Source organism: Chelonia mydas, chromosome 2 (assembly GCF_015237465.2).
Source record: "Chelonia mydas isolate rCheMyd1 chromosome 2, rCheMyd1.pri.v2, whole genome shotgun sequence".
Taxonomy (NCBI): Eukaryota; Metazoa; Chordata; order Testudines; family Cheloniidae; genus Chelonia; species Chelonia mydas.
This window is the reverse complement of record NC_057850.1, coordinates 249,448,604-249,461,492: the sequence shown is the minus strand read 5'-3', so window position 1 is coordinate 249,461,492 and position 12,889 is coordinate 249,448,604. Positions and strand designations below refer to the sequence as shown.

The 12,889-nt window shown below is 44.0% G+C and overlaps 1 long non-coding RNA gene across 1 annotated transcript; it reads left to right on the top strand.

The window, feature by feature from the left end:
* The first annotated feature begins 246 nt into the window (after window positions 1-246).
* LOC122464784 lies at window positions 247-9,830 on the top strand. The gene is made up of 3 exons (XR_006289147.1): window positions 247-305; window positions 6,023-6,130; window positions 9,484-9,830. It is a non-coding gene; the product is annotated as an uncharacterized LOC122464784 (long non-coding RNA).
* Window positions 9,831-12,889: the final 3,059 nt, after the last annotated feature.

Sequence of the window (12,889 nt, the reverse complement as noted above, 5' to 3'; positions counted from 1 at the left end):
CAATGGAAAATCAATCCCTAGATGCCTGTGCCTCTATTTATCCATCTGTGGAATGGGAGGGTGAATATTTGTCTGTTTCCCAGAGGGTCCATGCAAACGAGCTCTTGAGATTAGAGGATGAAAGAGGCTATGTAAGTGCTGAGTCTTATTGTAACATGATGGCTCCAGTGTTTCACAGTTTAGGCTCTTGCTGTATCTTATTGATTGATTCTTATCTTCCCACCTCCCTGTCCTAGGCTATAAATCTAGAAAGGAGCTCAAGGAATACTCATGCAGCAGAAAAGGGGAAATTCCCAAGGAGAAAGGTAGGTGTGACATTTCACTCCATATTCTTTATGAAAATATGCTTGATATGAATATGACATAACTGAGATATACTTTATGCAAGATGGTGCATATAAGATATCATTGGGAAGGTTATGATTTACTGAATGTGATTATCCAATCTGTATGCCTGTATCATTTCTGTATCTGAATTTAGGAATATTGACCATGTATCTGTATGTCAAATGTGTTATTTTGGGTGTCACCCCCAATTAGCCCTTCAGGTACATCAAATGGAAAAGCCAGACACGGCTAATGGGCTATTAGCAAAGACAATGGACTGTGAAAGAACTCAGTCTTCTTGTGGACGCTCCAGACAGCCTACAAGTAATGGCTGCCACAGCCCTGCAGAGACATGGATCTGAGTCACCTGGTACTGGACCCATCCCTTGGAATGCCAGTGTTCTTCCACTGGGAGACAAAAGGTTCCCGCCATACACAAGAGCTGTATAAGGCAGGGGAGTGACATCATCGTGGTTCTCCTCTGCCTCCCCACCCAAAGAAAGAAAAGGAGTACTTGTGGCACCTTAGAGACTAACAAATTTGTTTGAGCATAAGCTTTTGTGAGCTACAGCACACTTCATCAGATGCATGTAGTGGAAAATACAGTGGGGAGATTTCATATACACAGAGAACATGAAACAATGGGTGTTACCATACAGACTGTAACAAGAGTGATCAGGTAAGGTGAGTTATTACCAGCAGGAGAGCTGGGGCGGCGGGGACCTTTTGTAGTGATAATCAAGGTGGGCCATTTCCAGCAGTTGACAAGAACGTGTGAGGAACAATAGGTGGGAGGGAAATAAACATGGGGAAATAGTTTTACTTTTTGTAATGACACATCCACTCCTAGTCTTTGTTGAAGCCTAAGTTAATTGTATCCAGTTTGCAAATTAATTCCAATTCAGCAGTCTCTCGTTGGAGTCTGTTTCTGAAGTTTTTTTGTTGAAGAATTGCCACTTTTAGGTCTGTAATCAAGTGACCAAAGAGATTGAACTGTTCTCCGACTGGTTTTTGAATGTTATAATTCTTGAAGTCTGATTTGTGTCCATTTATTGTTTTACGTAGAGACTGTCCAGTTTGGCCAATGTACATGGCAGAGGGGCATTGCTGGCACATGTTTATTCCCCCACCCCCCCCACTGTTCCTCACACGTTCTTGTCAACTGCTGGAAATGGCCCGCCTTGATTATCACTACAAAAGGTTTGCCCACCTCCCCCACTCTCCTGCTGGTAATAGCTCACCTTACCTGATCACTCTTGTTACAGTCTGTATGGTAACACCCATTGTTTCATGTTCTCTGTGTATATAAAATCTCCCCACTGTATTTTCCACTACATGCATCTGATGAAATGAGCTGTAGCTCACAAAAGCTTATGCTCAAATAAATTGGTTAGTCTCTAAGGTGCCACAAGTCCTCCTTTTCTTTTTGCAGATACAGACTAATACGGCTGCTACTCTGAAACCCACCCAAAGAGACGCTGACAAACACCTAGAAACAAGAAGTGAACTGAGGGGAGAAGGGTTGAACCCAGGGTGGGAGGGAGTCCAGTCTGTGACTGGAAATACCTGAAGTCTCAAGCTGCAGGCCAGCGCAGCTGCCTTTCAAGACTTTCTGTAATCTACCTGTGACAATATTTAGGGTGAGAAATTACTATTTGTAACCAATTTCTTTAGTGAAACAAGCTTAGGTTGCATGTTTCGTTTGCTTAATAATCTGTTTTGTTGTGTCTGTTATCTCTTACAGTCACTTAAAATCTGCCTTTTATAGTTAAATTTATTTCTTGTTTATAATATAACCCCATTTGTGCAATTCATAATTGGGGGTCAGAGGGGGAAGAGGCTATGCACACTTTCTTCCACATTGAGGGAGGAGGCAGATATCATAATATACTTTTGGGTTTGCACTTGAGTGCTGGGGCAAGTCCCTTAAACTGAGTCTTCCCAGACCTGTTCTCGGTGTCTGTTTCATTCCACAGTTGGGTGTGGCCCTGTCTGTGTGTGTGCTGGAGGAGGCTTAAGAGCCTGGTTCAGCAAGACAGGTGAAAAGGGTGCCCAGGCTGGCAGAACGGAGACGCTCAGTGGTATCTCAGCACATCAGGTGTCATCTTGAAGGGGGGCAACCCGTTACAGTAGGGTACTGACATAATCACTTTAGGTACCATCCGTCTCACATACACGCCTTCTCTGGGCACTGAACTGAAATGCCAGTCAATAGTGGAGTGGAGGGAAAGGTTACTGGTGCATAGTGGTAGGTAGTGACTCCGTGCCCAAAGCAGGTGGCCAATTAAATTGCTGATTAAAGCACTGCAGGAGTTAAGAAAGGAAGCTCTTGGCCTAACAAGAAAAGGAGTACTTGTGGCACCTTAGAGACTAACCAGTTTATTTGAGCATAAGCTTTCGTGAGCTACAGCTCACTTCATCGGATCCGATGAAGTGAGCTGTAGCTCACGAAAGCTCATGCTCAAATAAACTGGTTAGTCTCTAAGGTGCCACAAGTACTCCTTTTCTTTTTACGAATACAGACTAACACGGCTGTTACTCTGAATCTTGGCCTAACGTCGTCCTGCTTTTTTTTTATTTCATGTGATAGCTTTATAAATTTCCCCCCTAAATTAACTATTTAATATCACCTAATCAGTTAATTGAATTAGCTAATTAGATTGCTTAATGGAATTTCTACAGAACAGATTTAGAACCTGTTAAGGAGTCTTTAATCACTTTTTATCTGGAAAACAGGGCACCTGACATCTCCTGACAGCCAGTGCTTTGTGTTCATTCAGCAACTTACAACAATCACTGTTATCAGCAGAATATTTCTGAAAATCACTAGTAAGGCTCTATCCAGCCCCAGAGGTGCTGCTACAATTACCCAGGCTCGAAAGGTCAGGGAGAACCTCCCTTGCTCTAATTTCTGACCATTAGATCTCCCTGAAAATCTCTGGCTATAAAACGTTCGACACAATTTTTTAACGAAATCAGATTTAGGGGAGAGAACTGCTGAGGTAGCCAATTGCCTTCCAATATTTGAAACAGTTTGTTAGCCCGTGGCATTTTCTCAGCTTGTTGCTAATGGTGTGTTTAAGTGGCAGTGAATGATGGAAAACCACTCCCTCTTCCACTGCTGCCCTGGTACTGACAGTGATCAAAGTTCCATATCTACCTACCTGTAGCTGTCACACACGTGTGAAGGGGCCTGTTAATTCAGAGCAGGGCTTCAAAGATTTCATGCTCTTAGGCCTTGTCTACACTACAGAGTTTTGTCTACTAAAGTCAGGTTTCATCGGCAAAACAGTGGAGGTGTCCACACTGGAGTGGTCCTTCTGCCAGGAAAACGATCCTGCTTTGCCCACAAAATTAAACCATCTCGACGAGAGGCGTAGAGCTTTTTGCAGCAAAGTTATATCGACAGCGTGTCAGTGTAGATACCGCGCTTTGTTACGTCACTGGAAATGGCCTCCAGGAGGTGTCCCTCGTTGCCCATCCTGACTGCTCTGGTCAGCAGTTCCAACTCCGCTGCCCTGCACCCAGGAATACAGGCATCTGCCCCTCCCCCGTTAAAGGCCCAGGAATTTTTGGAATTCCACTTCCTGTTTGCACCGTGTGGCAGTGCCATGCAGCAAACGCTCTCCCACTTGGAGAATCTCACCCAGTGTCTCTGCCTCCGTTTGTGGAGCAGGAGCACGGGGCTCAATAACTGGCTTTCCAAAAAAATTCACTATCATGGCTATGGAATGATTTTCCCTCTCAGTTTAGCTGTAAGCCCTGATCTGAATTGGCATTCTCAACTGGGTGGATGGCAGCAGCAAAGGAAACAGAGTCTTGGTGGGCCTTTGATTTGCCTTACTGGATCGGACCATTGGTCCGTCGAGTCTGACCTCCTGCTTCATGGGGGAGTATAAACCCCCTGACAATGTAATTCACCAATTATGGAAGGAGTACCGATCAATTCCTGGCCTCTAGGGGCAATCAGCTTGCACCCTGGGGTATGAGATCTGATTGCCTCTGCCTTAGAAGGCTTAAGTACAAGTATTTATGGTCATAAAATTTAGCTACAGTCTTTGACAGCCTGACCTCCTGTGGCTGTGAATTTCACAGCCAGTGTCTTTTGCAGTGATTGTTTTAAGTTCAGCTGCCATTCATTTCATCAAGTGACCCCCTTGTTCTCCTTATGGGGACAGTATAAAGTGGAAGGGTTGATCGATAATGACACTTAGCGCTTCTACAACACTACATTGTCAAAGAGCTGTACCGGCATTAGCTGATGAATCAATCATTCAGTTTCTACTAGACCCTTCGTAAAATTAAACATAATGGAAACCTTTACAAGGTCCGCATTTGTCAGCCCTTACCACAGATATCTCCTACTTTAAGGACTTGTCCTTACTGGTGATTTTCCCCAATGTTAGCCAATAACTATTACAGCTGCAACGGTGCAAATCCTGCTGCAGACAGACAAAATTGGACTGGTGGAATGGACCTCTGCTTAAAACCAGAGTAACCTCAACCAGTGCAAATTATGGCTTTCCTTTTTTACACTGGTGCAGCTATGCTGGGGGCTGGACAGTGACTGCTGAATCCCAAGAGTAATCAAGGCATACAGGTAGGAGATAGCTCAGATCCTGTGCAATAAGGATTGCTGACCGGTGGATGATGATTCCCTTTCGTGGCAACTTTTGAGCTTTCAAAATTTGGTTTAGTTCCATATTGTAAACGAAACCTTTTGAACATGTGTGTGTTTTCATGTTCTGTAGCTTGGTAGCTGGACCCTGGGTTGGGATATAGAAGATCCAGGTTCCAAGGCTCTTCTCTGCCTCATGAATTTAGAGGAAGAGTTCTTCATCCCAGATCACTCTGAATTGGGTGGAGAAGGGACTTGAACCTGGTTTCCCATGCCAGTGCCCTAACCCTCAGGCTACAGAGCGCGAAAGAGGTTCTTGAGCTGAAATATTTTTTGACAAAGTCTTCTTTGAAACTGAACCATCACCGTGAAACGTTTTGGCTTCAATGAAACAGCGTATTTCACCGAAATCTGATTTGGTCAAAAATGTTCCCATATGCTCTAGGAATAAATAGAAGGGATTATCTCATTGTATTTCTGTACTGAGCCTAGCACATTAGGGCCCCGATCTTGGTTGGAGCCTCTAGGCGCTACAGTAATAAAACTAATTAATAATTAGTCAAGGATTGGTTGTGGTTTGCTACCTGCCTCACAAGTAAATATTTACAGTTTGGAGGACATTCTGTAACACACGTGTTAGACACGTGTCATAGGACCTCCGAGAAGTAGATAAATATTTATCCCTGTTATACAAGTGGGCAAACTGAAACATAAAGTAGACTTGCCCAATGTCACACTAGAAGTCATTAGTACAGTAGAAGTTTATTCCTAAGGCTCCCAGATTCATGCTTCAACCACTACATACACTCCTTTCCTCTCACTTTATTACAGGTAACAAAACTTTGTGTGAGAAATCCATATCATGGGCTGACTTGAACCATCCATATGATATGCAAATCAGACACCAGGATCAAACATTTCCATAACAAAAATTCTATCGAGTGACCATATGCAGTACTGGAGCTGTCCTGTATAGTTTCAACAAATGTTTGCACCAGTGCCATTCTGACAGCTTGGTACAATGGAAGTTTCGTTCCTTGCATTTCACACTATAATTCTGCTTCTTCTTTCTAACAGAGCTGAAATTCTACACCCAGAATAAGAACAGAGTAGGAGCCAGAAGTGCCCCAAATGGCACAGTTTCCTCTACAGCCACTTGCAGAAGAAGCTGAGTTGCTACTCCAGGTAACTGCTATTTCCACTACTGTAATAACACTCCTCCCAACAGCTGCCATTGTAACAATGCAATTATGAGGGCCATATGGCACCCAGGCAGCAGCCCTGGTTATAATAACTTCACGTAACCCTTCAGACTGCAGGTTTCTTCCTGGTCATGTCTTGTTGTTATTACCTGCATATTTATTAAAGGAATAGGGTTTTTTTGTTTGTTTTCAATGTCTAGTGGAGCTGTCATAGCGTGTTGTGATGTTCCCTCAGTAATCTTTGAGCTTGCTTAAAATATTTGCTCCAGCTACATCGAACAGATGTTAACTTAAAGACAAAATGAGATGAAATATTTAATGTTAAAATATTGTCACTGGACATTGAAAGGTTATTGGATTCTGGCCAGAAGAAGTAGCTCCATTAACTGTTTTTAATTAAAATACAAATCACATAATTTAGTAAATTATAAATGTCAAAATATTGCTGGAAGATGAAATATCAGACAATAATATATCACCTTAAGTGCTTCAATTTCTGCAAATATTATGGTATAAAATGTTATGTATATTTCCTAAGAAGAAATATGGTAGGGCCAGGCAAAGAGAGGGTGGTGATGTGTGTGGATGGGGACATGTGCTGGGGGGGGGGGAATGCTGGGAAAGTGGGTATGGTTGTGGGGAGGATGCTGGGAATGTGGATGGATGGGAAGATGGGAAGATGGCTTGTCTACACTGCCCCACAGTTTGGACTACAGGGACATGATAACGGTGTGCACCAAAGTGCAGCACTGTAACCCCCTGTGTGGATGCCGCAGGCACAAATGAAAAGCTTCCTAGTTTGCATTAATGGTAGTCCTCTTCAAACAGGATTACATTAATGTGAACTAGGAACCTTGTAGTTTGCACCTGCAGAGTCCACACAGGAAGTCATAGTAAAGCACATTGCTATTCACGCCCCACAGACTGAACTGCAGGGCAGTGCAGGCATAGCCTAAGGTTAAAATACCAACCTCTGGCTTACATTCTCTTTCTGATTCATTATTTATTTATTTTTTTTAAATGTTGTTTTCTTTTTCAAAATAACACAAGACCAAGTGCACCGAGCAGGGCATGTTCCCTCCTTACACTGTCGCTCAGAGTTGTGTTGCTGGCCCATGAAAAGTGGTTAGCGTTGATCTATTAAGTCGTCCCCTGCAATGTATGTTTCTTAGCTATGCCTGTTTCCTTAGCAAAGAGGGAAGCTGAATGCAGGCTAAGTGGTCCATTTTCTGCACTGTGATTAATTTTGAGCATGCGAAATGTTACTGCTTTCCAAAACTGCAAGCTCCCAGCAGTTTGCCAAAGTCTTAACTTTCCCTTAGCAAGATCAGCTGCAAAGCTATACAAAGCACTCACACAAGAGCTACGAGCCCCTTCAGTTCTTTCTGACAATTTCACCCTCCTCGTTTTTTCTGCCAAATATATATATAGCTATATCTTCCATCGTCATAAATGGAGAAGCTCAATGAGTGTGATGGATCAGGAGTGACAGCCATCAGATTGCCAGCACCTTTCTCCCACATGTGTGTACATATGAACACATCCTTAAACGTATGAATATCCATCAATCCATAGGGCACTGAGCCACTCTCAAAATCCCTTGATTTCCAGGGACAAATCAAAACACAGACATCAATGAGAATCCTTTTATACTTAGTCTAAGATCCTGATTTTTGTTCCCACTCACCTTAAAATTGTTGAAATGGATCATTAGTACAGGCTGGACCTGGCTCCCTTTTACTTCCTCAGCAAGAACAGAGGGGGAGGGGAGGAAGGGAATTTTCAAAAAGAACTGGAAGAATAGCCTTCCAGCTGGCAGCTCCGACTGGGTCTCCCTCCGGGAAATGAACCCATTATATTAACTGTGATACACCAAGCTGCCTTGTGCATATATCACTCTCCAAAATGTTTTTAAAAGTTCATTAACTTCTAGTGGAAAGTTGTGGCTGCGTCAGTTGCCTCGGAGAAGTTCTTGTCGAGTCTCGGCCCTGACCGGGGAATACTTTGTTGATGTAGACGGGTCTATTAGGAAGTGTAGGTCTGCTGGGATATATAAAAGGCAAAGCTTCACTCTTCTGAACATTTCCTTAGTGCCGCACTTTAAACATGGCATGGGGAAGCATGCTCTGAATGCCTTAGCTGCTTTTTACTAGCTGGACTTCAGGTTGAATGTTTCAACTTGGTTAGCAGCCTGTAAAGGACGCCAATAAAAAAGGGAATTTGGGGGTGTTGCGGAGAGGGGAAGGATGTGATACATCCAGAGGTTTCTTGTTCTTCTTTTGAGGCTTTGTTTTTAACCGGTAATAGAACTGTCTTTTGTCCACTGGGGATCGTGACCCATTTATCCAAGCGATAATTACTCATCCTTGAAATAAACAATGCACTTTCTTTAAATGTAAGGAACGTACATATTAAAAAGGCGAGGAGGGGGAAGGGCAGTGGCGAGATAATCTGCTGCCAGGAGTCCCTGTTGCTGACATGCTCTATGGATCCACGGTTCACCTTCAGCAAGAGGCATTTATGAAATAAAGCAGCGACAACTACAGAAAAATAAATAGGCTTCCACAGAGCTTGGTCTAGCTTTGTTTGCCATGTTTGTCAGCGTCCGTACTCTGTGGAACTCTGTGCAGCACATCTGGTGGTTGAATAATATCCTGTAAGGAGACATAGCATTATAGCTGCCATGAGTTTCTTTTCCATGCGGTCAAAGTTTAATTTCCATTTTTGTTCTAAGGCCCAGCTCTCATGTTTCCCCATCGGAAGAAACCACAGGGGAGCTCCCAAGTTAGGCAGAAAAGTGAGGCGAAAGTGTTTCCAAAACGCCGTGTTGTCTAGAGGAGTGTCTTGCCGCGCCATGGATCGGACGTGGGGGTGGGGCCCGCCTAATGCACAGACGTTCTGAGAATCAATGGGAAATTCTGCAGGCTTTTCCCTGAAGAGGAAGGGTGGCCTAGTGGCTAGCACACTGGTGTGCAATTTGTAAGACCTGGGTTCAAGTCCCTCCACTGCAGACTGCCTGTGTGACATTGGGCAAGTGACTTAGTCTCTCTTGGTTCTCACCTCTGCCACCGTATCATGGGGATAACAGCACTGCCCAGGGTGCCCATTAAAAAGTACAAGACAGTCAGATTCTACAGTGTAGGGGCCATGTGAGTACCTCAGGTAGCTAGATCTTGGGCATACTTAAAGGCTGTGCCATATACACAGTGGCTCTACATTCTCTGCAGAGCCAGTGCCCACCCATGCAACGGCAGCTTTGCCAATAATCTAGTTTGAACATCCTCTGGGTTTCTCAAAAATAAAATTTCTAAAGTGCCATCGTTCCTCCCACCTCAGTGTGCATTTTGGATGGATTTACAGAGCATTGCTCACACCCTTCTGCATCTGCTGCTGGCTTACTGCACCTTGGGCATGACTGACAGGACCTGCTGCTGTTCGTGGGAGGTGCTGCCCGAAGCAGGTAGACTAATTGTCCACACATAGTTGGAAGCAATCCAGGTATGTCACCAGCTGTTCACTTGAGACACTGCCTTCCCTGAAGATTTTCTTCAGATCCTGTGACCCAAACCTCAACTGTCTAGCCTTTGAATTAGCAACTCACAGGAGCTGCCTGATTTAAGACATGGTTTTGCTCCCGCCAGCATCCAATGGAGTTTTCGAGTGTTGTGTTATGGCAGTTAGTAGGAGAGGTAGGATGAATAAAAGGACATTTTTAAGAGTTGAAGGCAGGTTTATAGCTGGCTTGGCCTCAGACAGGCACACCCTTGGTGTCCTTCCATAGCCCAAAATCTTGCATCAGCCGAGAACCAGCTCAGGGTTGGATCCCCCTTGCATCAACAGAACTTTCCTGGATGTGATGCAATGCAGTAGCTCTTCCTCAGGGGAGAAGGTCTGTATGGGCAGCACACACCCACTTGAAAGCGTTAATTCAAGTTGGCTGCAACCTTTTTGAACAAAAATGGGCTTTGTCTGATTTTTTTCCCCTATTTTATTTGCTAGGATTTGGAAGGAAATCCCCCCAAACGTCTCCATTTGAGATTTCTTGGTGGTTTTTTTCCGCCTTACTCTGCATCCCCCACCTCCACCCTTTTTTAAATGGCAACATGGAAAAAGAGGGGAAATATTCAAGTTCTCCTTTTTTTAACTGAAAAATGGGAAAAACTCAAATTGTTGCTAAACGTATTTACCATTTTTAACCAGATTCAGTATTAATATGTGGCAAAAGGAGGGGGCATTTTGTGTTTTTCTGTGGTTAATTTGTATTTAATTGAGCCTAATACACAGTTAATATATTAATGCAGACGACTGAACTCTGCCTGCTGTTAAGTTTGTTCTTTGGAGACTTTTTTTGCATATTGCCTAACTGTTGTATTCTGTTCCTCTTGAAGCCCTGCTCATGAGTCTCACTGGAAAGGGAAAGATGCAGGAGAGTAAAGGTTTGTTTCATATCCTGTAGGAAAGTTTTTAATTACTATTTTGGCAGAGAACAAGTTTAACTGGTTTTTCAGTCACCAACTGTAAGGTCATTGTTATCACAAGCCATAAAGAAGATACAGAAATGAGGTACTAAAGTATCGGGGCTGTGTACCTCTGGTAATTTAACACCACTCTTGTAATCCTCTGAGTCACCTGTGACTACTTTGCAAAGGCTGATGCGCTTAGATAAAAGCCACAGAAAATGATCTAAATCAAAGCTGGAGAGCTGTAAACATTGTTGGAGGGGGTGAGGAGGAACTACTCTGGGAGTTGATCCAAGTTTTATCTGAGGAGATGTAAGCAAGGTGTGCCTTCCCCTAGTGGCTCAAGGGTCCTGAGAAATTACCTGCTTCGCACAATTGTGCCAGTGTGCTGATTGCTGCAGCATTGTGATGCGGGGCTCCATCACCCTCCTCTAGTTTTTGTGCTCACTTTTGCCAGTGGAGATGAGCTAAATCAGTGTAGAAGAATTCAGAATATGGGTATTCTGGGGTTTATGGTGGGATGAATATTGCTACCTCTCACGGCAACCACAATCCAACTGGGTAAAATTCAGCCTGTGTGAAGGAACATAGGATATAGGTCTGGACGGGACTTCCAGAGTCATCGAGTCCAGTCTCTTGCTAGTGTAGGCAGTCCTACCATACAGTCCCATTCAGAAGTTTATTGAGCTCTAAAGGGCCAGCACAAGGTATATGCACCACCAAAATCCCACTTAAGTCCTTAGGGATTCCAGCTACTTGGAATTCTGGCTACCACTCTTTTACTTTTCATGTCTAGAATAACTCCCACTCCTCCCGCACAGCAGGTGCAGTTTTTATTTTCAGGGCAACGTCAAACCCTTTAGAGGGCTAGAGGCTAAAAGTGGGGAAATGCTCCCTCTCCTGTTGGGCAGAAGTTTCGGGTAAGGATCCCAAACGGTCTGAACTCTGGCCAAATGAGCGGATACGCATCATGACATCAGCCCCGAAGATCCATGGGCTCCAGGATGCCATCCCCATGGTTCATCTTCACCAAACATTGCGGTTAAAATCGGAATGAGGTTTTGATCAAAAATTTTCCACTGAAACTTTCCATGGTTTTTGGGTGGAAAATTGGGTTTTCAGTGCAACAAAGCGTCTGTGAAAACTTTTGATTTTCGGTTGAAAAACCTAGACAACTGAAAACTGAAATGTTTTGATTCGGATATCCCACCATGGTGCCTCATGTGAGTTGTAGTTTTGGTTTCCTCATGTCCCTATTCTCCTCTATAGGCTCAGCTCCCCAGTTAGACAGCTCCCCTGATGTATCATGGCCAAGGATTGTCTTGAGCCAACTTCCTCCTTTCACCATAAGTGGAGACTATGGTGCACAAAAGAAGATGAAGTCTGTGCAGGGATTCCAGCCTGGAGAGGAGAATGGTGACCGAAGCACTATATTCTGGTGAAACAGAGTCATAGAACTGAAGGCCAGAAGGGACCACCTAGTCTGACCTCCTGTATATATCACAGGCCAGCAGCACCTGCCCTCTAAACCCAGCAACATTTTCCTTTGAGCTGACATAGAACCATTTTTGATTTTTTTGCCAAAAAGTTGCAATTTTCCATAGCCCATTTTCGGCTCTAATCTGACCCAAAATTCCCCGCTTCATCATTTCACACACCCGGCTTACAAATCGTACCAAAAAAGCCCAATATATGAGCTTTCTAGGGGTTGCAGTGAGTTCTTTGCTGTTTTGTTTGCAGGTGTGATAGGAGAGATCAGAACACCGGGACTTGGGAAAACCTTAAGGAAACAGTGAAGGTCAATGGGTGTTGATCTGGTACATCTGTGCACCCAGCTTCTGCAGTAACCGAACAAAGGCTATTATTCTGAGCCGGTGTGAGAGAGATTGTTTCGATAGACCTGAGGAGCAGCTAAATCAGTGACCATTTGTTTGCACAGTGCCTAGCACAATAGGGTGCTGGTCCGTGACTGAGGCTTTTAGGCACTGCCACAATACAAATAATAAGTAATAATTATTATTGGCTTTCTCCATACTACACTGTACAAAAGGATGTGCCTGGTGTTTGTGTACATGCACGCATGTGCACACGCGCATGCGCACACACAGCCACAGAATGTGACACTGAAGCGTTGTTGCAGCCTGAGGCCTAACTATTAGCACTGCTTGCTGCAAGGGATGATGGGATTGTACATCACTGGAGTACATTTTAAATTTTAGGTGCATGAGTAAAGGCACCCAGAGGAAGAGTTACCCAGACCCAATGACTCCAGAGTGGGTGCC